The 27075-nt window shown below is 42.8% G+C and overlaps 1 protein-coding gene across 4 annotated transcripts in view; it reads right to left on the reverse strand.

Annotated features, from left to right (window-relative positions):
- The window catches only part of TRIM2 (tripartite motif containing 2), a 146165-nt gene that overhangs the window by 65100 nt on the left and 53990 nt on the right, over positions 1-27075 (reverse strand). Inside the window, exon 1 of one of the 4 annotated variants that reach the window (XM_077300065.1) lies at positions 17323-17552. The exons of 1 other annotated variant lie outside the window; for it this stretch is intronic. The gene's annotated coding sequence lies outside the window, so the exon portion shown is untranslated. Of the gene's footprint in view, positions 1-6043; positions 6201-16596; positions 16783-17322; positions 17553-27075 lie in introns of those variants that run through there. 2 more of the 4 variants (XM_077300066.1, XM_077300063.1) reach the window with 2 other exon arrangements.

The raw sequence follows: 27075 nt of genomic DNA on the forward strand, positions 1-27075 counted from the left end.
AAACAAACTTAGTTTTAAACCAAGATTTCTTCGATAAACTCCATGTGAGAGGAAAGCAGCATAGACTCTGAGCTTGGCAACAATCCAGGGGTCTTCCTGGTCAGACTTAATATTGGGTTGGCATGATGGCTAAGGGACTCAAGTGACTCCCAGCCAAATGTTTCAATTGCCCTAATACTGTCTCACAGATAATGTCAGGAGATATATTTTTTTTGGCCTTTCATTTGTGAATTGGACTCACACATGCAAGCCCGTGTAGCATGACAGTTAGAACGCTGGACTAGGATCTTGGATACCTTGGTTAAAATCCCCACTTTGCTAACAAAGTGGGTGGCTTTGGACCAAGCACCTACCTCACAAAGTTATTGTAAGGATAAATTATTGATGGGGAGACTGGTGTGTACTGCCTGAGCTCTGAAAATAAGAATTAGAACATACTCAATAAATAAAGCCATCAGTGAAGATGAAAGAGAATCACACATGCATGAACCTTGTTTATAGGGTTGCCAGGTCCCACAGAATTTTTGCCTAGATACCAGAGCATCAGCCTCTGACATGGGTAACATGACGATATCACTTCTGGCATACACTGGAAGTGATGTCACTGGCAACATATCTTGGGCCTCCCTCTTGCTGCTAATAAGACCCTCACCACTTAGCTGATTAGCAGTGGGGGATGGGCCTTGCCATGGAAGATCCCCCCCTGCCTCCATTAGGAGGTGGCTGGCTACCTTATCTGTCTTCATTATTTTGCAAAGCTGAGTAGTGAGTATGTCTATAACAACTGTACTGTTACACAATTATCTCCTGACTATTCTGAATACTCAGGTACCTGGACCAGTTTGGCTACAGCTGCTGGAGGTTCATCTTTATGCAGATTCCTTCACATATCCTGCATATCAACAAGGATCAGAGAAGAGGTCAAGATCAAAGGGAAAGCATATGAATTCCTTCCTAGCTGCTGATTCATCTCTAACAAGGAAAGAGAATCTGGAAACTGGGACAGAAGTTTTCATGTATCTTGAGAAGACCATCAGTTTTGATCAACTTCCTGAATTTTGTCATGGATAGCTGCAAGTTGTCAAACAGCAGATGCCAGGGGAAAATCCAAAAGGCCACTCACAGTCTGATTTTAAATGTAAATAGACAAAGTGGGGAAAAAGCCTCTTATTGTGAGAAGAGCATTAACAGTTGCACTTTATGCACAGTGGAGCCTGATGACAGGGGTGGACAGTGGATACGTGGGGGGTTGCCCTTTTGACCCCTGTATTGGCAGCGGCTTCAATGAATGGGTGGGAATAATTTCCCTCCCACCACAACATCATGAAAGCCTTAATTGAAGCCTCTGATGCTGCTGTGGAAATGAAAGGGCCAGGGCATGAGCTCAGCTAGCCTCTTTCCTACCACCATCTTGGCTTGGAAACTATTGTTTTGGTTGGATAAGACTCATCAGTGCGGCCCAGGAGTGGGACTTCGGTCCTTAGCAACACCAGTGTCTTTGGTCACGTTGCCATGCAACTAACATCTTGGCCTTTCCAATAATCCAGTTTCAAAATGTATTTCTCCCAATTAAAAGAAAATGACACTCTGCATTGATTACACCCTAGAAGATGCGCAGCTTCATGGGCTACTACTGTTGACTCGAGGCCAGCCTCTCTAAAATGTAAAAGTGAGTGCTTCTGCCATAAGGGCCATAATCGATTTAAAACAAGAGTGAAAGCTAAAGGCAAGCATTAAGGCTAAGTCCGCACAGCTGCTGCCTTTATTAAGGACAAACGCAGCCAAGAGCACAGGAAATGTCTTTAAAAGAAACAAGGCCTTTTATTCTAGGATACCCCAAACAGGAAGCTACCCACGGGTAGGGAGGCCAAATTTTGAACTGTACCTTTAAATCATATTTTGTAGATTCCTGGGCTCTACTACCCAAATCCTATTTCATTATTTATTGAGTGCCTCATCCTGTTGACTGTATTGACTCAAACTGTGACACGCCTTGAGTCCAATTGAGACAAGCCAACTCTAAATAATGTAAATAAATACTAATCTGTGTTAATTACAAGCCATTACCAAGTGATGTTTTTTCACTTCCTGTCATGAGATGCTCCTAAGGTGACCAGATTTTAACACTGGTAAAGTGGGACACCATTGACTGGGGGTGGGTGGGGTGTTCTTGATTTAAAAATTGGTCTATATGGAGCAACAAAAAGTTTCATAGAACGCATAGAATGCAAAAATAGTATTGTAATATATATTTTTTAATTTTAACATAAGTACAATTTGCCAGGTACCCCCAGATGTCCCTCCAAAAGTTGAACAATCTGGTCACCTTAGATGCTGCTCAACTGGTCATTTCTAGTTGGTATTCTGGCTTCTAACTGGGAGCACTGTCAGATTGGAAACATTTGGGGGGCAGAAAGTGGGGATGTTTGGGATGATTCCCTTGGAGCCTTCCCACCAGGGCTGCCACCTGCCTGGAGAAAACATGTCCTGCTCCTTTAATGGGACATTGTTTACCATGCTGTGAAAAGCTGCAGCTGCCCATTTCTACCTCTTAAGTGAATCTCTGTTAAAGGGACATGACACATGACAATTGGTAACCTTAATGTCCCCCTGCAAAGCTTGACTCTCAGACCCTCTCTTCATGCTGCTTTAGCCCAAAATGCCGCATGAAATGCCAGCATTTAAGGAAGGGAGAGCAAGATGGACTGCAGCAGAAGGGGCAAGGTAAGAAAACCACATTTCACTGGCAGGAATCCTTCTGTCCATGGAAGGGCTCTGTGGGATCCAGCCCCCGGCTTACATTGCTGCAAATGCAGATCAGATTTCAAGTGAAAACAACACATTAATAACATTCACACTTCAGATATTTAAAAATAGAAGTTTTAAATAAACCTAACCAGCTGCTGCCACCAGTGAGTTCTGAAACAACCCTTATCAGATTAGTTTTTTCTAGTTCAGTCTCTAGTCTCGTCAATATAAATATTTAAATACTGCTCTGAGAAGTAGCAGTAACAGAAGTTTTCAGGGGCCAAAGGAGTAAGACGTCTCTTCCTTTCACACTAAGATCTTTTGCCCCTTGCAGATGAGCAAAGGCCACAGCTTAGCCCTTGATAAAAGTAGCAACAACAGTAGCAAAAATAAGTGCTTTCAGCCAGAAGATCATACAGTTCTTTTTTCCATGATTCCCGCTTCTTACAGGATAATAAGTGATCAAATGTGTAAAAGAAAGGGGGGGGGGGCATTTAAAATTCTCTTTGCTTACCATTTTTTTAAAAGCCCTCAAACAAACATGTAGTTTGGTGTCTGGAAAATCAGCAGATGACATCCCATTACAGAAGGATGCAGCTACTGAATACCAAATTCCAAAACTAGTCCAAAAGATGACAACCTTTTGCAAGAGTCTGCTCTCTCCATGGCTCGCCCTGGTATCTGGCAGATTTTGGAGTATCCTATTCAGAAGTCTATGGTTGAGGCCAGCCCAGGAAAATCTGATAACCCCCCCTCCCCGGATGAGAGAAGAACTAAGTGCGAGACTGGAACCCCCCTCCCCACTAGCTGGCCATCGCTGTGGGGGATGGGTCAGTGCTCAGGGCTCCGCCTGTGACTGGTTAGTGCCATGGGATTGTTTTGTCGCTGCCATAAATAAATAAGGGATTTTGTACTACAGTTAAAGAAAAGTTGTCAGAGTTGTTTGTCACATCCCTTGCAAGAAGGGGAACGCCATTTAATTTAATCATATCTGTAGCTTCTTCCACAAGGGGAACATTTCCCCCCATATGGAAAGCAGAAAACACCCTGGTTCTGCAGGGCCCATAAGATGGAGCCCTTCCACCAGGTCTTTGGCTGAGGCCAGGGCCTGGAAGATCTAGGGGCCCCTCCACATTTAAGAGCAATTGGAATAAGATCAATCTACACCTGGATTAGTTGGCACCCTTTCCCTGAGGCACGGGGATAAGGGAGGATGTCGGGCTGGGGTTGTTGTTTTTTCTTGCCACTGGAATATGGAATTTGTCTGGTTATTTTTAATGTTTCACAGTATGTGTTTTTAATCTTTTATTGTAACCCGCCGTGACATGATTCTCAAGAGGAGCAGTTAAGAAATCGAATAATAAATAATACATAAATAAAATAAAAATGGGAACTGCCGCATGGCATCATGCTCATTCCACCACAACCCTTGGCATTCCCATTTAATCTGGAAAAAAACAAAAACTGCTGGAGCTGCTGCCACAATGCCACTGTCACTACTGTGACAAGGAGGCAGGGCGAAGTTCCACTTTGAAAGTGACACAGGACAGCATGTTGTTACCCAACATTCTCCCCACAACACATGGCCCTTTAATGGCTTTTCACCCCTTCCCCTGATGTACCATGTTGTTCAGCAGGGAAAAGGAGAACGAGATGAAGGGTATGCATGTCAGTACTGTGTAGTGATTACTGCCAAACTAGGACCTAGGTCTAGGAGACCCAAGTTCAAGTCCCCAATTTGACATGGAAGCTCACTAGCTGATGTTAGGCCAGTCCCCCACTCTCAGCCCAACATACCTTGCAGGGTTGTTGTTGAGAAAATAACCTGGAGGAGGGCATTGTCTATTGGGGAGAAACTTAAATATCCAAATATCCAAATGAACAAATACCTATTTCTCAGCTGTGGCCAGTCCCACCAGAACCACCCATGGGCCTGTGATTTGTGCATGCTCTGCACCAGGGCATTTGAGGGCTGGGAGAGGATCAAAAGGAAATGAGGGGGGGGAAGCTGTTGCCATTATTCCTGACACTGCTTGCTGCCATGGGAGGACTGCATTTTTAACCTCAGTCCCAAAGAAACGTTTCTCTGTTTGGAAGAGCCATGAAAACCAATTAGAAGTCAGGGTCTAACTGTTTCATAGTAATTCCCGGTTAATCCTGGCATAGCTATTTGGATCTGCTTGCCAATGCATTTCAGGATGGTGAACTCGGACTGGGGAGACCTGCAGGATTTAAATGCCTGACTGCCAGGTCATTGTGGCACATCTGAAGAGGTTCCCTCTGGTGCATGAAAGCTCATGCTGGAATAAACATCATTAATCTTTCAGAGCCCACTGGACTTCTGCTTTATTATGCCGCAATAGGCTAACACAGATGCCCCTCAAAGATCGTCACTGTCTCTTAGCCTAACCTACCTCACAAGATTTTTGTCAGGGTGAAATGAGAGGATTGAGAATCCCCACCCCCCCATACATTATTAAATATAGAGCCACTACATCTATTTTAAGATCATTAGGGTCTACAAAATACTTGGTCTAATTCAATTAACTTTAGGTTGTGTCCAAAAGCCAGCATTAGCACAGCCAAAGCAGAGGCTTTTCCAAAAGTCTCTTAAGAGTCCAGAAAGCGGTGAAGTTGTAAGCCTCAATCTACCACTCAATGAAACTGCAGCTGTTTTACAATCACAGACAAAAGGGGAGGAGGGGTTCTCATTCTGCTCACAATATGACTTTACTACTAGAAATAAATTTGGTACTTAGTTTAGAGCAACTTCAGCATTTTCCAGAGCACTGATTTTTTATAACATGCCATCTCAGAGATGTCTACAGTTTTATCAAGGATAGTTTATGTGGTACAACCCACCCCCCATGCACACCCTTTGATGTTCTTTGGCAGAGCCTTTTGTACATTTTAAATCACTTAAAGCCTTTAATGCCAATTAATTCATGACTCTTCTTTTACAGTTTATAGACCTTTCCAGGAGTTTTGGGTCCTTTTAGTCTGATCCTGCTGGTTTCTTTCTCTCTCTGGGTCTATTATGTACCAGGATGATCTCACTCGTTGGAGGTATGAATAGAGATCTCCGGAGTGTGTCTCTGCATACAAAGTAGCTGTCCTTTCGGAGGCGAAGACTTCCTCGCAAGGGGGAGGGGATGCTTAGGCTCCATCCAGACTCTTCTTAACTCATAAACTTCTCACCACCTCTGCGAAAGGAGGATTCTCGTATCACCTACGAAAGAAAGGTTAAAACCACCCGCCAACCTTTCCCTGGTAGACCAGGTAGCCGCGTACTTACAGGCACTCCATCACGCCCTTCGAAACCCTGCGCCTCCGAGGAGCAGCGGCTGCTTCCCGCAGCATTCAGACAATCGGTTCCATTATAGCCACCGGGAGGCAGAGTTAAAGGGTGGCCTTGTGAAAACATAAACAGCTTGTCAGCACAACCGAAGAGGCGGGACTGCCATATCAGGGGACAGCGGCAGCCAATGATCAGCCTCTTTAGCGGCTGCTTGGTTAAGATATTGTGTTTCATTCTTAAGAAGAGGAGAGTGGGGGAGTGGAAGAGGCTGTCGCTTCACAGAGGAAGAGGCGAAAGAACACTTCAAGAAGAAAGGGGTGGCTAGATCAATAAGTCACTGCAGGGAAAGGCCATTGTTGCTCTGCGTATGAAATGAAAACCTGCAGGAGAAATGTATTACTCAACCTGGACTTGCTGCGGTGTTAAAATAAAACGCAGGTATTTGGAGCTAAGCTATAAGCCGTGCTGTCTTTTGGGGAGGATCAGTTGTTCACTTCAGTCCTTGAAAAACCTTTCCATGCCTGAAGATATGAGTAACTGTTTTCAATGTGGGGTCAAAATATTTTACCCAAAGGAAGAAAGGATGCAACTGTATTGCTGCTAAGGCATGTAGAGTTTTAAAGAGCCAGCACAGTGCTGTGGTAGTAAGTGTTGGACTAAGATCTGGGAGCTCAGAGGACAAATCTCGACTTTGCCACAGAAACTGGCTGGGTGAATTTGGGCCAGTCACACACTTGCAGCCCCAAAGGGTTGTTGTGAGGAGAAAACAGGAGAACATGAAGGAAGCTTCTTTAGCCTGCCTTTTGGGAGAAAGCCAGGGTAAAAGAACAAAGCAAATAATTTTCAAAAGCTATGTGGCAAACAAATTCAGGGGGTACATATTGCTATGGCATACAGATGCTGCATTTTTGATACGTTGCTTCTGAAGATATGCAATCAGTCAGAGTTGGAAGGGTCTACACAGGCCATCTAGTCCAACCCCTTGCTCAAGGCAGGAGCAGCCTAAAGCTCCAGGATAAATAGCTGTCCAGCCACTGCTTGAAGACCAACCGTGAGGGGGAGCTTATCAACTCTGCAGGCAGCCTATTCTACTGCTGAACTACTCTGACTGTGAATCCCCACCCCAACCCCGATAGCTAACCAGTACCATTCTACACTAGTTTAAAGCCATTACTGTAGTATTTATCCTCTACTGCCAACAGGAACCATGCCCTGCCCTCATCCAAGTAACCTTTCAAATACTTAAAGAGAGCAATCATGTCCCTTCTCAACCTCCTCTTCTCCAAGTTGAACATTCCCAAGTCCCCTAGTCTTTCCTCATAGCGTTTGGTCCCCAGACCCTGGATTATCCTCATTGCTCTCCTCTGTGCTCTCTCAATCTGGTCCACATCGTTTTTGAAGTGAGGCCTCCAGAACTTCACATGGTACTCCAGGTGTGGTCTGACCAATGCAGTATATGGTGGGACTATGACATCTTGTGATTTCAGTGTGATGCCTCTGATGAGCCCAAGGCGACATTCGCCTTTCTTAGCCCTGCAGCACACCACTCGTATTTAGTCCTCAAGTAGCCCAAGATCTCATTCACACACACTGCTACCCAGAAGTGTATCTCTCATCCAGTACGCATGCTTCTCATTTTTGTGACCCACATACAGAACTCTGCACTTCTCCTTATTGAATTGCATCTTGTTCTCATTTGCTCACTTTTCCAGCATATTCATCATGTTGAACTCTATTCCGGTCTTTTAGGGTGTTCACTACTTCACTGAGGGTACACTTCTAGAACAATCCAGCCCATGTTTCTGACATGCCTTCCCCCATCCCCCTCCTGTCAGATGGGGGAATCTTCAGATAGTCTGTGCATTTTTAATCTTAGGCAGCTACAGAGGCGCAGCAGGAGATCAGGCTAAGGGAGTCTTGTCAGGATGGATTGGATCTCTGGACAATTGCCCAGCAGCCAGCATCAGGCCTGCTTTGATGCTAACGTGTATCCGTGATGACTTAATTTGAATCTTTCAGGAATGTAAAGGGAGTAGTAGCCTATTGTCTTTATGGTATTAAGGGCATTATGGCATTAGTTTAAGTGAAAGTATAATTTTGTGGCAGAAGCATAGATGTGAGAGTCATTTCATTAAAAGTCTATACAGTCAGGATACATTTGTTGGTTTGGGAAGCACATTTACACAAGAGCAATACGCAGTTTGCCTGCATAGAAAAATATTGTGGTATTTCTTTACACACTGCACAGCTGCATTAAAGATGTGCTATCAAAAGGCAGACAACACAATTAGTAGGAACGTAAATGAAAAGGTAGTTTTCCAGACCTAGTTCATGGTCCTATGACGCCGTTAACTTTCAAGTTCATTTCCCCCCGATGGAGAATCTGCAAGGATTCAAGGTTTAGAGAACTTGCAACATATGGTTCTTTATCTGTTGTTTAATCAAAATACGGATTCAAAAGAAAGCCATCTTCTGTGTATGCTAACTGCTACATAAGGATGTATTGCTCCAAATCTAAGCATGCAAACTGTAATGTTTAAATCACCAGGCAGAGTCAGGATTCACAGTCAGCCCAAAACCACTGATAATTTAGAATGCAACTTTACATATGCTTATTTCAGAAGCATCATGTTCATTTGAAATGTTTCACATTAAAGCACTGGCAGCTAAAATATATTCGACGGATAAACAGAATGGAAGGAGTTCCCTTGAGCCATTTCATTGCAATTTATTTGGGTTTATTAGTATTCAAAGTGCAAAATGCAAGCGTTAGATTTACAAAGGAGGAATAATTTTTTTAAATCTTTAATTTGTTTCAAAAGCCCTCTCTCATTTGTACTAGGGTCAGATTAGATGTCAAAACGGCCCAGGAGTACAATGACTTCAATGGCCTTCATGATGCTGGACGCTCAGATTAGACCTAAAAGGCTAAGACAGGGGGTGCCAAACTGCAGCTCTCCAGATACCCAGGGACTACAATTCCCATGGATCCCACCCCGTATAGTGAGCAGCATTGGATTCCCTGCTCCTCCATATGCCTCCAGCTGGTTTATATTGGGCTAGTCACAGTCCTGATAGAATCTGTTCTCACAGAACAGTTTCTTTGAGCTCTCTCAACCTCACCTACCTGTTGTGGGGACAGTAAACCCTCATCTTCAGGAAACCCTTTCAGGGCCATCAAGAAACCCCATAGTTTCATGAAACCCTTGTTGAGAAAGACTGCTACAGAGGCTGCAATAGTGGAAACAAATCTTTCATCACCTTCCCCTTTTCCCAGCCACTGCCTGGATGACTGGAGTTGCCAGATCCCCTTGCCCCTGGTGGGGGATGGGTGGGGAAGGATTGCCAGATCAAGGGTAAGAAATTCCTGGATATTTCAAGATGGATCTTGGGGAGGACAGGAACCTCAGTGAGATACAAATCCTCCATCCTCTGAAGTCTTTGTTTTCTGCAGGAGAAACAGTGTCTGTATTTTGGAAGTGAGCTATAATTCCAGGGGATCCCTAGGTTCCACCAGGAGGCTGGCATCCCTTGCATGACCTCCAGAGAGGCAATGACTGGGGTTAGGGGACCTCCCAGCCAAGAAGATCAGAGGAGTGCAACGAAGAGAGGAATCAAGCAAGGTTGCCTCTCAACCATAGGATATAACAGATTAACAGAACTCTACAAACTGAAACAAAAGATCAGCATCAATTAAAATATGTACTATAACCATAATGGAGTCACTTTAGGTAGAATGTCCTCAGAAAACTACAATAAGATTTATACAACAATGTTATTTTCATGTTACCTGAATTTATCGCCTTTGCTCATTTCTGAAACTCGGCATCGGCAAGTTTCCCAGTCTTCATTGGGAAGTAGTTGGTCACATCACACTTGTGGTTGTTAAAGGTTGTGGAGATACACATCTTAAATGCTTTAGGATGCTTTGGGCTGATCCTGCGTTGAGCAGGGGGTTGGACTAGATGGCCTGTATGGCCCCTTCCAACTCTATTATTCTATGATTCTAAGAACCAAAAGGAAAAGTTCTGTAATACTTTTTATTAGTACCAGATGAAATATCACACAAAGAAGTGCACATTCTCCAGAGCTCCCCATCAGGGTAGGTTTAAAAAAATAAAAAATGGGGGAAAAAGAATTTCCCTCCAAGCTATAACAGAGTGGCCTGGAGCTTCTTGTGACCTACTAGTGCACAGCTAGACATCTTTAGCCATTCAATATTAACTTCTATTTTATGAGGGCATCTACAAGCATTAAAGTTGTCTTAGAAAGTTTGATGCTGCAACAAAACTTGGCTATTTTTCAAAGAAAAGGAAGAAAGTAGGGCAACAAGTTTATGTTGCAGTTTTAAAGATTCCAGCGTTAATTGGGTAAGTAGCAACCGTCCACTTCTGTTTGGCTTTAAATATGAGCTGGGCATATGAGTCTATACATGAAATGTGTGGGTTTTGTATATATTAATGATGTACTATGTGCCATGTCTTAAATGTGACAGGCTGTAACTATGGTTTGCGTTCTGTCTGTGAGGAGGTGTTCCATGTGGTAATGGTTACAGCTTTGATGGAAAGTATGCAATATCTATGGGGAGAAAGTGAACATGCTGAGTGGGAAAAAAGAGACTCCAGTATGTACTTCCTTGTGAAGAAGCCAGCGTTTGGTTTGGCTAATGGCCAGCAATTGTTAACTACCACAATGAAATCTTTCAGCATATATTTTGCAAAATGTCATCTGGAGTTTCTGGTACCATTCACACACTATTTGTGTTTGTTATCAATTCTCCTCAGTTGAAATGGCATGACTGCAGTGCTTGTCTGATACACAGAAATCAAAACCACCACATAGACTTGCCTGAATAGTTTCCAAAGACCGAAAGCAAAAACAATGCCAATCTGCCAGCACACCTCTCCAGACCTCAATCCAGCACAACCGTTCCCTTTTTCCAACCATCTCCTTTCTGAATTAATGGGCTTGTACCACAGAATTCTCAGAGTTCTTTGAGATCCATTGCAGAAAGGACAAAGTGGTACTACAATTAGGCAAAGGGGGAGTTTTCTCACAAACCACTTTTTGGACAATGTTGTCTGCATCTCGTTAGCAAAGCATTACTTGGGCAGAAATGTACTGAAACAGAAAACTGACCCAGCCATGTTTGCATGCCCACAGCCAACAAAATGCACATTCTCTAGCTAGATACCACATCCCTCCAGGAGGGCCTGGAGTATGTAAAGCAATATTATTGCTATCATGAACATTATTGTCATCAGTGACCTTTCTCTCATCCTAGACCAGAGGTGGTCCCAACTGTGGCTCTCCACATGTTAATGGACTCCAATTCCCATGAGCCCCTGCCAGCATGCCACCCCCTACCCTAGACTGTTAATGTGGCTTACTGATGGGGCAATGGTACCCAGGAGTTTGCTCCTTTCTTTGTTATCCTAAAATGCTTTCCTTACATCTATGGCCATTCTTTTCCTTAATTAATTCATCCCTACTTTAGCCACTTCCCTTTACTTTTCCAGCATATCCATCTTGTGAAGCCTATTAGCAGGGGTAGTCAAACTGCGGCCCTCCAGATGTCCATGGACTACAATTCCCAGGAGCCCTTGCCAGCATTCGCTGGCGAATGCTGGCAAGGGCTCCTGGGAATTGTAGTCCATGGACATCTGGAGGGCCGCAGTTTGACTACCCCTGCTATTAGGGTCCAGACTGAAGGATTCACCGGGTCCTCCCTGACCTGGGAACTGCCCCCATAAAAGGCTTTTGTCTCAACCAAGACCGGTTTTCCATTTCTTTGCCTCACCATGGCAAACACATAGGTCTGGAGAAGAACCAGTGGACAAAATGAACAAAACACCCTTATTTATTTTCTGTGCCCAAAGTACTAAGGTCAGCATGAACTGAACTGCCACCGGCATCTCAGTAATTACGTTGTAAATAATTGCTTCTTTTTTCATCAATAATTATTGATCTCTAAGTACTGCATTTCATGGCTGATGAGGTGCAGGCAGGAGCAATCCCATTTAGCCTTACATGCAGATGCCATGTCCTGTGTGTTCTCTGCTGCTGTTAACTAATCTGAATTTTATTAATGGGCTGAAAAATTATATTTCTTCCTATTTTGGGGAGACATGGAAGTTGAGGATCAAGGGCTCAATAACCTAAACAAACAAACCTGCCTTAAAAGAGAGAATTCTAATACAAATTAACTCTCCCAGAGAAAATAAAAATGTACTCTTTCCCTAAAGTTTATTTCAAAAGGATAGTCGGTGAAAAAAAACACATGGGTAAAGCAAAGTGGTCTATCTGGCGTCCTTTTCAGCCTCCCCACCTGTCACATTCTAGACCAACCTTTCTTTGATCAGAAGTCAGCGAGTGGTTACGAAACATCTCATCAACATTTAGGTTTGCTGTGCCAGCAGGCTTTTGTGTAAGCACTTTCACCAGAACAAGGTTATCTCTTGAGTGGGCAGCCTGACCTCAAGCACACAGGCTTATATCTGTTATCAAAAATGTGAGCTGAATCAGTCTGTCCTAGTGCAAAATGGAAATTTCTTAAAACCTAAAAAGGCTTGGAAATAATATAGAGTTACCAGCTTTGGACATATCTGACCAGAGTGACTCATGCTTAAGTCCCATCTAGACCTGGCTACTGAAATGTGCTTTATGCTGACTGCTTTTAAAGCGGGCAAGTAGTCCAAAAATGCAGATAACTAGAGTTTACCTGGGGCGAGCACCAGGACCATATGGCTCCAATACTGTTTAATTTTATCATCATCATCATCATCATTTATTAGATTTTTAGGCCACCACTCTCTAGAGACTTTTGGCGGGTTACAATATAAAATTCCCATTAAAAAACATATAAACCCCATATTTAGTCCCATAACAATATCAACAGGACATTTAAAAAGCAACCTGAACCGAGATTGGCAGCATAACCCTCCCCCCTGCCTCTATTTTCCGCAGCCATCCACCTCTGGGCGGGGTACAGTAGATGTCACCACTTAGCCACTGGTTGCCAACATGTTTCTGAGCTCAACTCACAATTCTGGAACCAAAGAAGTTTTGTTTCTCTAATACAGACAGAGGTCTACCCTGAGAAACCTGGATGGTGCTTGTACTGTCCACACTGGACAAATTCACTCTGCAATGGCATTTTCACTCCCTTCCCCCAAATCATTGCAAATCAGTTCAAAGACAAGAGAACAAGGAGAATTCTAGAAGTACAAGTAATTTTATTTGAAAAGTAGGGCTTGGGCAGCCCTTGGTGGGACCACCTACCACAAGGGTTGGAAAAGCGCCATCGGATGCCAAATCCATACTGCTGCCCAGAAAGAGAGAACATTCCACTCCTCTTCTATAATGACAAATCATTTCCTGTGGAAGGGTTTTTTCAGCTACTGTCCGTGGCTCTTGGACTCCCTCACATCCAAAACTAGAACACATAGGCTCCCTACTAATGGTACATGCTCATTCTACTTACAAATTTATTACACACAACACTAGAAGTGACGCACACCAAGATGTCAGGAATTCTGGCATAGCCTTTTCCTTCCACAAAGGAATACACATGAAAAAATATGAAAGATATTACATATAGATTTTTAAACAAACACAAATATCCATGCAGACAGTATGGATCTTTCGAGCAAAATGTAAAGCTGATTTCCCTGACTGTTAACATGGGATTTTCTCTGCCTACTTTAACACATAGTCCTCTATTGATGAAAAATAAAATTCTTGAACAAGCATAGAATACAGAGGTATTCTGTCCCCTACGCCTTATTCTACAAAGAGGGGAGGATGGAGCATGAGTTCTGCAAGCAAAGGAGCATGCACACAATGTGACAGATACTAGGTTTTCCTTGTGATTCAGCCTATCGCATGATGACCCTAGAATGGCAGTCTGCCCCCACCCCCGTCAGCTCTGTAGCATAGTGTGGCAATGGCTATTCAGGTATGGCATCCAGGGCTCATGCCCTGGGTGCCATACTTGTTGGGGCAGCAGTGGGAGCCATGTGCCTTGACCGACTCACACCCCTGACATCCGTCCCAGTGTGGGGAGGAAGGCTTGGCAGCCACTTGCTATGCCTGATGGCCACCCGGCATGAACCCCCACAGCCTTCTCTCTGGTTTGGGTTTTAGTGTGGGCCACCCTCCTGACAGATGCCAGCTCTCTATCCCACCTTCCTGATCGTGGGAATAAGCCGGCCCCTCTGCTGCTGCCTTCGGTGTGAGTGGTGGGATATCTGGTGCCCAGCCCCACCCAGCCCCAGGCGACAAAGAGGGTAGGTAAGTCACTGTAGTGTGGTCCAGTCTTTATCAACATTCATAGTAGTCATTCTTCTCTCTATCAGGTTATTTAAGCTTCTAGTATGCATGAATAGCTCAATAAATTCAAAGCATGTGACAGAAAGTGAAGCAGCATTAAAAATATATGGGCTATCATTTCATGCATAGGTTTACCTGCATCTTTAGGCTTCAGAATCTCACTGCTCGGGTTTTGTTGCACGTTTGTGTCTCACTTTATTTAGGCTATGTCAGCATCCATATACAGCCAGAGCTCAGTGATTAAGCTTAATTGAATACCAAAGGGCAAGCTCAGAAATAAATCAACTAGTATTTGCATATGTATACGGTTAAGTAATCCCACCCAGTCCATGTTTATTTAAAATTATGAGCCAGGTTCCCAGGTTGAGAGGAAGCTACTTGAAAAATATGATCCTGGTTTTGGGATGTAGCTACTGGCTAAGGGATGGCAGATATAATACAATATAATACTATATAATGCATGACTGAAGAGAATGCATCTATTAATGCATCCACAAATTTGGAATTTGCAGTTCAGGACCCAAGAAAAAGGACTTTTGGAATGTCTCAGTTTTAATCCATCTTCCAAAAACTTTATGCAGAACAATCAAAACTAAATTTAATATAGTTGCAGGCCATTCTTCTGATTTACTTTTCCCCCTACAATATTTCTAAAATTAACATTGCTTAATTCTGAATTAGATTTCCAAATTTCCTCCTCCTCCTCTACCACAATGCCGGAGGGCATCTTTCTTGTCTCAGCAATTAAGGTTGTTCCCAAATCATCCTGGAGAAATCAAATCCCGCTCAACTGTCACTAAATACAGGAGGTCAAACAGGGTGTGGCTGCATCACAAAAGAAGGGCACCACAGAGCCCTCGCCCAAACACACATTGACACAGAGTCTGCAGCATTTCTCTACAGCAACATCAGGAATGTATTTAATGTTTTGCTGTTGGTAGCAGAACATAGGTTCAACCCTACAGCTATGTACTGCCTTCTTCCACATGGATTTCCATCTCCAGTCTCAAATAGTGATAACCATTATTTGCTCTGATGTCACAAAAACAACAATCAAATAATTATTTGAAAGCTAGTAACCATAGATGCTCAATTCAGAGATCACAACAGGCGATGGTTATTGTAGTCTGGAAATGGAGAACGCAATCTGCACATGAATTGAGGTAGAAGGTGGTGCACATGCCCTTGGCACTCAGCTGATGATCCCTTCACTCCAAGCTCCCTTCCTTTTAATAATAAGCATGTTGAAGAACCGCAGTGACAAAATGACTACACAGCTCAGGAGTCAGATGCCGTGACCAAACCCACAATAAATAACACATCCTATAAAACAAACAAACAGGACATGACAACTCAAACAAAACTGGAGCACTTCTCATGCAATCAGCAGAGATGAGAACGGACAGGACAAGTGATGCCCAATTGTTCTCCCATCGCTGTTTGATTTTATTTGTAATATAAGATGGCGCATCTGCCCACTGAAATCTCACCCTACTACTGTAGCCTTATACAGAAGACTGCAAATACCAAAGAACCATCAGGTGTAGACTTTATACCTGGAGTGGGGGTGGGGGAATAATCTTTCAGGCTAAGCAGCCCTGATGGAAACTTGCAGCTCCACCATTTCCCAAAGACCATCATTCCTCATTTACTCTTCTCCCAGGCAGAAATTTAAGCACTGGGAAAGCCTTGATGAAAAACAGCCATTTCTCACCGTTTTGCCTTCATGGTTGTCCCTCCCCTTTCTGGAGAGGGTTTAAGGCATCTCTTCAAACGACTGCTTGTTTCAGGTTTTCCCAACCAGATGGGGCAGAATTCCTCAGTTACAATTCTGGCATTTTGTTAGCAGCTAGGGATTGGACATCATTAACAAACAAAAAACAAAAAAACACCCTCTCTTTGTTTTAAGAATAAATCATTCCTCTTTAAATCTATCATTAAAAAAAAAAACAGCCCTCTCTAATTGCCTCGAGGCTGATTTCTCCTTGCTCTACTCACTTCAAAACACAACTATGTGTTCCATCAGGCGACCCAAACCTGTTTAATTGCTCACGTTGAGAGTTGGTTCAATATTGCAAATTAAGAGTCCTCTTCCAGTGGGTCTTTGGCTTTCCTCTCATTCCTCTTTCAATAAGAAACACTAAAGTTAAAAAACACACATACACATGCCCAGCCTTAATGGGCAATCTGAAAGTAGCAAACAAGCCAGGAATACTTACATCTGCAATTGTTTGTAATATTTGCGTGCTGATCCAGTGATTAATGATTACAAAGGAGAGAACGAGCCTTTTGAACCGCCTTTCAAGCCCCGAAGCAGCGAAAAGGAGGCTGTGCACTAAAAGCAACTCAGGATTTCTATATCTGCTCTCAGCTCCGCTTGTTTCCCATGTGCATGCCCAGCTGCCAGTTTTAATAACCACATCAGGCTGTTCTCCCCCACATGCAGAGGAAAAGGGGTGACAGAAGAAGATGAAATAGCCGGCATGTTAATCTGCAGTTCTGCCAGCACTAAGCCTTCAATGGACGTCACAGAATATCCCCCCTTGAACTAGAAAATAAACCAGCGCTGTTTTGTTCCACTGAAAGGGTTATGCTAATAGAATCTTGCAAGCATTGTTTAACATGCTGAATGCAAGGCCAGAATCAAAACACAAACATGTCTATCTGAAGAAGTGAGCTTTGACTCACGGAAACTTACATCAGGGAAAATTTTGTGGGTCTAGTCTCCAGTTTTGTTCTATTATGACATACTAACAGGACTAATTGACTGAAATGGATATGCCGAAGCTGACTTTGTATTTCATCATAAATAAATCTAAAGGCTTTCTGGACCCATCTTGGTTTTTTAAAAGTTTTTATTTAGATCCAGTCCCTCCCCCCAAATTTCAATATTCCCCTTTGCTGAATGTTTATCTAAAGGAAGTAGTAGAAATGTTCTCATTTACCTGTCCAGTGCTCCCACCATGCAACGCTATTCTTAAAATGCTGCACCTTTGAAGCAGAAGGGGTCGAGTTCTGCTTTCTCTGGATGAGTGGCATTTCCAAACCATCAGCTCCAAACCACTTCCATAGGTCCAAGAGCCCAAGGGTTTTAGGTTACAGGCAACTTAAGAGGTCTTGCAATGCAAAACTAGCACAGATATGAATGGAAGCAATATGCAGTCACATTAGCTGCCACGTATGAGTGTGGCAGAGAGCTTGCGGTTCTTTTTTATTGCTTTTCACTTCCCTTTCCTCAGAGGGACCCGTCTCAGCAGGGAACAGTTTCTGTGGAAACAGCAGAGAGCTAGTTTTCCCCTCAGAGGGACTGTTACCATGGTCACCTTACATAATGTATATGGCCCAGATTATGAGTCTTCTCTGGAACTGATGTAACGTTTACACCCTAATGGTGTGTCTCTCCCTCCCCATCAACTAGCCATTTTGTTCTGGTGGGCAAAAAGCAATTCTAGCATTTAAACACTGGCTGCAAGCCATCATATTAGCTGAACTAATAATAGGTTCAATCTAATGGTCTTCATCGTACTCTATTCTCTATTCCAGCAATACAGAAGCTTCCAAGAAGCCTATTTGGATGAACAGAGAACTTCAGGAGGAGCTAAGGAAGAAAAGGGAAATGCAGTAGAGGATAGGACCCACAGTAATGAGTTTGAACTACGTGGAGAACGATATCGGCTAGAAAATTTTTTTCACAGTGGTTCAGCAGTGGATTGGCTGCCTAAGGAGGTGGCTCATAGGAATTGTAGTCCATGAACATCTTGAGGGCCACAGTTTGAATATCCCTGCCTTAGGCTGATCCTGCATTGTTCAGGTGGTTGGACTTGATGGCCTGTATGATTCTATTCTGAATAAGGATGCCAAACAGTTTGGAATGTACCCACCAGAGCAATTGATTTTTATGAAATTATAGTTCTATATTCCCTGTCTTCCTGTAAATGAAATAAAACAACCTCAATTAGTTAAACGTGACCTTGCAAAAGTAGTCTTTAAACACTGACACTCTAAAAGTGAAGGATTATATATCCAGTGGTATTTCTGGAGTATTTGGTGTCCAGGGCAGGCAGGTGGTTGGGGCTTGGTGATCTGGGGAGTGGACAGAGTTTGGTGACACAGGTGGGCTCTGCAGCAGGTGGATCATGTGCCCAGACATCTTGCCCCTCACTGGATCTTGTGACCTTCATGAAGGACCCTCCAGGCTTGCCTGTAGATTGGGCACTAGGGACAGGACAGCCCCTCATACCTTCTGGAAGTCCTGGTACAAGGAGTCTTCTCCCTAGCACCAACAAAATGATCCCAAGGGTGGGACACTCCAGGCCCAGGAACCAATGGGACAGGGGTTGAGGCTGAACATGGCCCCAGTTTCAGTTCTGCCAGGTGGCTGCAGAAATATCTGGGAAGGGCCCAGCTGACACCTCCCGTCCCTTAGTCGGGACAGAAGCGGAAGGAGGGGTGCAATGGAAGCCAGTCCACCAACTGGAATGCTGTGAGGGTGGAGGACGGTCCTTGGAAGTGTCTGTGCCCAGCAGCCTGGTTGTCCCTCCGGGCAAAGGGCTGTGGCTGTAGCCTTCATCAGGGAGAAGGGGAGCAGGGCTTGTGGAGTCTACACCGTAACTTCTTCCTGGGAGAAGGCACAGCTGCAAGACCTTGCCCCTTCTCTCATTGAAAGTCTTGTGGGGGAAGGGCAAGCCATCTTTTTATAATTCTTTGTAACTTAATAATATATTTTAGAGAATATGGAGAATATGCCATTAGGCATATTCTGTTACTTTTCCTTGCAACTGTTATATTTTTACCACTTTTTCCTTAACATAACTGCCAACCTGAATCAAATTAACCTATAAAATTATCATTGGTTTTTGTCCCAGAAACTTAGATACTTCAAAGAGAAAACGGTAAGAGATTCCTTGAGGGGGTTAGAAATAGTTGAACTGCCACTTAGACACTGAAATTCTGACAGATTTCTAGTATAACTTATTGAACTTCAAAGTGCAGGACTCAAAGGCAGAAATGGCAGCAAATTGAAAAAAAATGGACATTATATAATATGGCACATTTAGAAAAGGCAGGTGTGTTACTGTCTAGCACAAAATATTTCAAAGGTGCACACAGCCACCACACCTTACTCAAAAATTTTAGCAAGTGCTTGAACAGTAAGTATACTATATATTGTGGAAAAATACTACTGCCCTTCCTAGGTAAGATAAAATTTAATTGATAGGCCATAGATTTTTATTTTCCTAATATACATATATTGTGTTTAATGGATAATCAAGTCTGAGATAGTGATTGGAGATCGTGACTTTGTGATTTGAGCTAGGAGCAAGGAGACCCAGGTTTGTAGTCCCAATCTTCCATCATCCTTTTTTGGTCCAGTCACACTTGTTTTCTGTCACCCTAACCTATCTCACTAGGTTGTTATCAGGACACAATGGAGGAAGATGAGTCCATGAATGCTGCCCTCAGCTCCATGAAGGAAGAACAGGACAAAGATATAATCTTTAAACCGCCCGTGGAGCCACGGGTGCCACGGACTAAATAAATGGCTAAGGGGTTCTAAGGCAGGATGTGTCCATGATGAGGAAGGGTCCGGATTGGACCCTTCCTCCGGACGGACAATTGGAGGGATCAATCGGCAGGCGTGCAGCGCCTGCCGATTGGTCCCTCCGATTCCCAGCCCCAGCAATTGTGAGCCGCGGACAGCCCAGCTCGCAGTTGCTCCCTTTGCTGTTGGCCTGGCACGTCGGAGGCGCAAAGCGCCTCCGACGCATCAGCCCGCCGCCCGAGCGAGCCCCCGCCAGTCGGAGCTCTAAAAGACCCGCCCGCAACTCAACATGGCCACCGCGGACACGCCGAGGAGCCAAGGACACCCCGCCGCCTGCCCTCGACGATGCCTCCTCACTAAGGTGCCCTTCCTTTCCGTGCGCTGCCCCGTCCCTCCCTCTCCCCCACATTCTAGCGCCCATTGTATTTCGTTTACAATGGGCTCTTTTCCTAGTCAGTATATAAAGGGATTATCTTATGTGGTCTCCTAAGTCAATCAAAAGAGCCTCTTGTGGTGCAGAGTGGTAAGGCAGCAGAAATGCTGTCTGAAGCTGTCTGCCCATGGGGGTGGGAGTTCAATCCCAGCAGCCGGCTCAAGGTTGACTCAGCCTTCCATCCTTCCGAGGTCAGTAAAATAAGTACCCAGATTGCTGGGGGGTAAACGGTAATGACTGGGGAAGGCACTGGCAAACCACCCCGTATTGAGTCTGCCATGAAAATGCTGGAGGGCATCACCCCGAGGGTCAGACATGACTCGGTGCTTGCACAGGGGATACCTTTACCTTTTATAGTAAAAAATATACAGATATATGATGTATAAGAATGTGCATGAACAAGCTGATAAACTAAAGTTTGTCATGAATTTTGCCCTATTCATCATGAATTTTGCCCAAAGTTCATGAACTGAAGACCTGTGAAGCACTAGCAAGAATTTTGGCACAATTTGTGTTGACTTGTGATGGTTTGTGAAAAGCAGAAAGCAGGGGGTTACCTTGAAAGGAAAGCTGGGAATTTTGACAAACCTTTACTTATATTGTTACATGTACATAAATATACTAATTTTGCATATTTTTTGCATAATACTAATTTTGCATAATACTAATTGCATATTTTTAGGAAACAGGAACATTCCCTGGTGTCAGGGTTGAGGAAATAGCTGTTGCAAGGAAAATGGAGCGGGGGGAATCCAAACTTTTTTGCCCACATGCAGATTTTCTGGGACCTTCCCCAAACTTTGATGCAGTGCGGGTTTAAATATGACCAGAGAAAAGATGTGGAAACTCTAAAAGGTTCTTGAACTCACCATTATGCTGTGGGAAAGCAGGAGGAGAAAAACTTGTACCCTGACAGCATTTCACCTTGGGAACATAACCCATGTGAAAATGGACTGGGACAGTCAGAGGCTTGTAACTTTACATTTTGAGTGTAAAATGCAATCAGGCTCTATTGCATACATTAACCCCCAGACTTATTGTTAAAAAAAAAAAGCTGGGAATTCAGGGAGCCTGATGCCTGTTTTAGTCCAAAATTCTATTGATATAACACTATTAAATTTATGATTAAAAAAAACCAGGGAAGCCTGCTGTATGGAAATCTTGTTGCCACTGCACTGCATTCGAATTCCCAGGGAAACTACAGAAGCCTGTTCCCTTTGTCCACAACATCTCTGCACTTTCTTCTGGTCTAATCTCATCAGTCTTTTAATCTCCTCCTCTGCCTTTGCCTCTCTGTCTACCTTGACAGCCTTTCAGGAACTGATCTCACCATGGCCAGGGGCCAGAGCCAGGCAGCTCAGTGCTAGGGGAGACCTGGAAACTCTCAGCATCGGAGTACCAAGGCCCATAAGAACTCTTATGAAATGAAACCACACCGTCAATGCCTCCGGGCTTTCAAATAACACTTTGAAGTGTTAATTAGTATCTCAGCTTTGTGATGAATCAGATAATATTTGCAGCTTTTTAATGTCCTAATAGAAATGTGGCAATCATTCTCCAGTCTTATAGTCCAAAGGACAGAACTGTCAAGCTCCCCGTACCACTCCCTGTGCTGCAGCGTCTTTACTGCAAACAAATGGAACAAAGAGTGCAAAATCATTAGCATTTTCATCTTTGGGCTGGACTTGGTTAGGATTTCATATCCTTTTTCGAATGAATAAACCACTTACCATATTGAAAGGGCAAGAAGGATGGAAAAGATGAAACCTCTTTATTACTACAATTTTTAGTTGGAATAATAACTATTTTAGTTGGAATAATAACTAGAATTTAAATAGCAGTATAGTTGCCTTTCCAATGGACTTCAGCAAAGGACAAGGGGACAGTGGAAAAGAAATGAGAAGGAAGTTATCCCAGACTTAAGGTGACCAGAATTTAACATTAGTAAAGCGGGACACCATTGACTGGTGTCCCGCTTTAATATATATATTATATATATATTTATATATAATATATATAAATATATATATAAATATATATATATATATATATATATATATATATATATATATATATATATATATATATATATATATATATATATATATATATATATATATATATATATATATATATATATATATATATATATATATAAATAATGTTGGGTGTACCTTTGAGAAGGTCTGTTTGTCAACACCAGCTTGTAGAACTTACATTATACCAGCAGTGGTTGGATCAATACTTGCATATGAGCTGTTTCCCACTGAGGCTATCGTCAGTATTGTCCCGGACTAGCAGCAGCTCTATAGGGTGCTACGCAGAGGTCTTTCACATTTAGGATTGATCTCATTTCACATCATCCATTACTTTGTCCTGTTCACTGGAGACAACATGGATTGAACTTGGGACTTTCTGCATGGAAAGCTACCTCTCCTTCTATAAAATCAATCTGATCAGGCTTTCCCCCACATGAAGCTGCCATCTTCTGTAATAAACCATTGGTTCATCAAGGTCAGTTTTGTCTGCTCTGATTGTTAGCTGCTCTTTGGGATTTTTCATATTTATGCTCTGCAGACTATTGGTTGGTTGATTTGGTTCCATTTGTGGTGATGACTACAAATATACTAGACTTGAGGATATAGCCTTGTGAGGCACAAAGGTTTGACAAGCCCAGCAAGAAAAATAAAATGTAGCTCTCCATCAGATCCATAAGTCTGTCTGTCCTGATAAGATTCATTTTTAAAACAAAAGGCATTGTCTTTGCTAGTGTTATAATTTTCTAAGCAAAAAAAAGGAAGTAGCTACATTGAGCCACAGCGAAACCCCAGACCAAACGGCATAATACTTTGATTAAGATCAATTAAAATAACACAATTTAGCACTACAAGTGGTAGGTGGGGTGTGGCTAAATTTTAGTATACTTATGGTTTTAGGATGGTTATATTGACGTATGATTATTATGATGCTTTTATTTATGCTTGCTTTATGCTGTGAATTGCCCTGAAAACATCCATGGGGAGAGACGATACACAAACAGAGTGAATGAATGAATGAATGAATGAATGAATGAATGAATGAATGAATGAATGAATGAATGAATGAATGAATGTTTCCCAACTGTTTTGGAAGTAGACCAATCACACCCCCTTTCCTTTTCTCTTCCCAGGTAAACACTCTCCCCGTTCTTTACTGGAGGAGTACGTACACCCATATGTGCAGCCATAACCAGATGGCCAGTGTGAGAGTTTTGCCAAGTTACTTGTAGCTGAACTAACAAAAAAGATAAGACAGGTTTAGCCTTCTGCTCTCTGAAGGGCTGCCATGACTCAACCCATTCAGATCAGGGAATAGTCATGGGTCTGGTTCCTGCTGGTCCTTATGATTGGTAACCGCCGGATAGAGCAACATACAAACAGCTGTGGAAAAAACCCTAAATGTAGGGGGATCTTTCAGAGAGTGGTTGGGGCTCTCCAGATATCCCATTGTTGCAGCAAAAGTATTCATCTATGAACAGCTCTACATACATTCAGGTATGCTTTAAAACCACTAATTACTCTATGGTCAAGGAAGGTATATACAAATGCCCACTTATATTCAGCATCAGAAACCAAGATCATTCAAAACCAACAGTAGATAAGTGACAGCCATTATTTCAGCTTATAGTTGTATAATGATCTGGAAGGGTTGTGAGCAGCTCACTAAGACCCACAGTCTATGCTTATTTCCATAACATTTACATTCAGTTGGACTATGAACAATTCCATTTAACGCAGAGCATCCCCCCATTTCATGGTTTGAAATTATTCTAATTGAATAAGCAGAGAATCATAATCACCAGCTGCAAACTCAGTGAACCAGTTCAAGTCACCAGAGATCTCGGAGAGATATTACTGTAGCAGTCAGATGAAAAGAAAAATGCATTTGTCACCGGTGTGTTTAGTTTATGTTACTCATGGTCTGCCTTCCTCAAAGAGACTCAGGGCAGATTATTACACAGGAGTTCACCCCTTGAGCAAGGTGATATATTCATCTGCTCAGATCTGGATTTCTTCTCCAAAGCTCTAGTGCTATATTTATCTATCCCCAACATTGTATAAACTACGCATTACTTCTGCTGCAGCAGCTACTGATATAGTTTTTAACAGATCATCAGTACCTTGTAATCAGTACCTTGTTACAGGATTTCGTATGGAATACCCTACCTGGCTCTCATTTCCTTCGTAGTTTTCAGCTGTGCAACATTGCCATGCCGTATTCAACCATGCAGCAGAAAATCAACTGATAATACAGTGTGGCAGTATTTTGGCCTGCTCATCTTCTTACCACTGATTTATACCTGCAGACCTTCTATTTTCTATACAGAGAAAAACAAAGAAACAAAAGGCACTAGAGAAAGCCAGATGGTGGCTGAAAGCACACTGTTCTCCGAGCATGTAGAGCACAGGGTTGTTTCTTGACTGACTTGGGTGTAGGACATGAAGGTATTAAAGCTAAGTGCGGCCAAGAGATCTTGTCTTTTGATGGGATTTAAAAGTAAGCCTAGGCAGAATCAATGAAAACTGATTATGGGTTTTGGGGATGGAGGGAAAGTAGATAGTTCATCAATCATAAATGTTTTAAATATGCATGGCTCATTATAAAAACACTATTAAGTAAATAAAAAAACATTGAAAAATAGGATAAGAGCTTTTCCTCAGAGGTTTGCTTTATATAGGGAAACAGAAAATGAAAATCTAAGGCTGCTTCTTGTCAGTCAATAAGGATGCCATCAACATCCAGATTATGGAAAGAACATGACCTTCCCATCACTCAACAATGAACAGAATAAAAGAAGCTGAACCTGGTCTTTCCACAGGATTGGGGTGATACGAAATATCTCCACCTAAGATCCTGGAGGGCCTGGGTGGATCAATGGTCTGATTCAGTCTGAGGCAACTTTGTAAGTATTTTTCTAAAAATCATGGCCAAGATTTTGTGGAGTGTATTTACAAGGCCCCATAACATAGAACAATGTCAGGCAAACATTACCTGGCAGTGATAAAATTCTCCATAAAAGCTGATTTTACCTGATCACCCTGATAAAAAAAAAAATCCAGTGCCAGGGATGATCATTCAAGGATGTTTGAGTTGTAATATTGTTTCAAGTTTGTGATTCTAATCAATTACTGAGTCTTCTGTCTAATTTAATGGAAAATCACATTGATGGGGAAACTAGTCTATGACCAGTGCTGGCTCACTGGAGCCTGCATGCTATTTGAATTAAAAGGTTTTTGCTAATGAATCTGACATGCACTATTGACAGAAAAACTGAATACTGGGCTTCTGCTGAAAACAAGCCAACAAGCTGCCCTCACGGATTTTCTAAATAAAGACTGAACTCTTGCTGAGGGTTAATCCTGGGAAATCTCTACTGAATTGCCAGCCTGGCCTTTGGCTTACATAGAGAATGCATTCAGTTAGAGGAAGAAGGTGCCCTGGCTACTCATGAAAAGGTGAAGTCCTACCACTACACTCAAATGAAACACCTACAATGAATGTAAGGTTCTTCAGAAATGCAGTTTTTGATTTCTAGCAACTACAACTCGTCTCTTTCCCCTTGAAAGTGGCTAGGGAGTTTAAGAAACAGAAAAGGATGCAAACAGAAAGTGGTGTAAACTGGCCTGGACCCCTGTTGCACAAGAAACACTGTTTGTAAGTTCACAGCTATGGTCAGTTACCTAAATAACTTGGGTTCTTACAAATATTATCCCCTTTTGATTCGTGTACTTAGTTCCTGTTGCAACGTGTGTGTTTTTTGTTAAAGGCTTCTGACTGAGAATTAACCACCTGTCACCAAGCACAATTACTGTTCCCCAATCTAGGTCTGTGTGAACAAAGCTGTTGTGTCCAAAGGGCTCCAAGTCCATGTCAATATGGGGGGGGGGGACAGAGAGTCCTGCAGATTTCTCATGGCACACATGCAGCTTCCAAGCAAATTAATGATGGAGCAGGAGAAAGAAAAGCTAAGGGAACAATGGAAAGGGTGCACTGGAATTACATAGATACAGACATGTTAATGAAATCTTCTGCATTCATTTGTTGCTAGTTTCACTATGTCCAAATCCCACAATGTATACAGTAGTAGAACTATGGATCTACCCATGTTCGCAGGTGATTGGACATGCTAGGTTTGAACTTATTGGATCCCTAAAGCAGGGATAGTCAACCTGTGGTCCTCCAGATGTTCATGGATTACAGTTACCATGAGCCCCTGCCAGCAAACACTGCTGCAAGCTGACCAAACAGGCTATGGCTAAGAAGAAGAAGGAGAATATGCCGCTTTTCTCTACCCGAATGAGTCTCAAAGCAGCTTACAGTTGCTTTCCCTTTCCTCTCCCCACAACAGACACCCTGTGTAGTGGGTGAGGCTGAGAGAGCCCTGATATCAGTGCTCAGTCAGAATAGCTTTATCAGTGCTGTGGTGAGCCAAGGGTCACCCAGCTGGCTGCATGTGGGAGAGCATGGAATCAAACCCGGCTCACCAGATTAGAAGTCCACTCTCCTAGCAAAAGAGGCTTGTGACACTTTAAAAAGATTAACATAGCTATTGTGGCAGACTCTGTTTCATGCTGTAATAAATGTGATAGCCCTGAAGGCACTGTGAGACTCTCTAGTGCTCAGTTTAGAATGTCATCATTAAATATTATTGTTATACTTTAGAACTGCTTGTGAAGGTGAAAA

This window comes from Paroedura picta, chromosome 10, assembly GCF_049243985.1.
Source record: "Paroedura picta isolate Pp20150507F chromosome 10, Ppicta_v3.0, whole genome shotgun sequence".
NCBI lineage: Eukaryota > Metazoa > Chordata > Lepidosauria > Squamata > Gekkonidae > Paroedura > Paroedura picta.